General features: G+C 59.4%; 1 protein-coding gene across 6 annotated transcripts in view; it reads left to right on the top strand.

The window, feature by feature from the left end:
• The window catches only part of FGFR1 (fibroblast growth factor receptor 1), a 54,980-nt gene that overhangs the window by 24,753 nt on the left and 29,041 nt on the right, over positions 1-1,186 (top strand). The window lies entirely within an intron of this gene.

Genomic DNA, 1,186 nt, shown 5'->3' with positions numbered 1-1,186 from the left:
AACTGGTGCCGGGGGGAGGGAGGGCACGACTGTGCATTGCTAATAGTACAGCCAAACAGCTATTGCGTGTGTGATGGGTGCACACGCTGTTACAGTATCTTCTTGGAGACTTGCGGGGCTGCAGGGAGCCTGATACAGCCAGCTGGAGGTCTTGCTGGTAGGTTCAGTATTGCCCAGCGAAGGGACCCGAAGGCCCAGCAGGCAGGTGGCAGCAGGACCAATGCTGGGGTGTTGGCAGGGTCGTCCTCAGCCATTCAGAGGCTGACTACAGGACTGCAACCAGCTTACTGGAGTCCCAGGCCGAGCTCCCCAGTGACAAAGGGTGCAGCTCTTCCTGACACTGCCAGGTTCTGCCCCTGCCTGCGTGGTCTCCCCTTGCAGCCTTTCCACTCCCATGTCCTGGAGCTACACCACCTTAAACAAATATGCATGGAGTCTCGCCAGGGAGAAAGCTCTGCCTTTTGGGAGACCAACACAGAGCTGCAGCACCTGGGAGGAGCGAGGCTCTAAAAGCGAAGTCTCCCCTGTCCGGTCTGCTCCTGGCTTCTGGTGCTCAGGGCCAGGGAGCAGGAGCTAGCAGGTCTCCACGCTGCCTCTGGTGCTTGGTAGCACTGCTTTCAAATGACGTTCAGGCAGCCTCAGGTGCTGCTTCTACACTGGATCCATCTTGAGCAGCATCGAAGCTTCCCTGGAGCTAGGAGGTGGCTGCTCCGAAGCTGGAGGTCCCCGTGGGCTCTCATGCCTGGCAATGCTGCACACGGACCTGGAGAGAGATCTCTGAGCCACGGCCTCGCTGGAAGGAGGGGGTGGGACGCCGTCCTCAAGGCCCATCCTTTCGCCCCACGAGTGCTCAGATGGGAGCTCCTGTAGTGGGGAGTGGATAGATCAAATAGAGGAGGAGAGTCTGGGAACGAAGAGAAGGAACCTTTGTGCTGCTCCAGCAGATGCTGCGCTGGACGGCAGCTGCAGCCCTCCCGTCCTAATAGAGCTGGGCACGTGGAGTACCCTGACCGGCACCTGTTGCACTGGAGGCTCCCCTGAGCTGACCTTTCCCAGCCGTTCTACTGCAAAAGCATTCACCCCTCCAGCTTCTGTCTGTACGCAGCCCCCTTAACTGACACCCCCCTCCCCACATGCTCTAACCAAAGTGATGATCAGGCGGCATGAGCCCTGGCCTGCTTCGCTG

Source organism: Alligator sinensis, unplaced genomic scaffold, assembly GCF_000455745.1.
Source record: "Alligator sinensis unplaced genomic scaffold, ASM45574v1 scaffold98_1, whole genome shotgun sequence".
In the NCBI taxonomy this organism is placed as follows: Eukaryota; Metazoa; Chordata; order Crocodylia; family Alligatoridae; genus Alligator; species Alligator sinensis.
The sequence above is the reverse complement of the archived record's forward strand: the minus strand, read 5'-3'. Positions and strand labels throughout refer to the sequence as shown.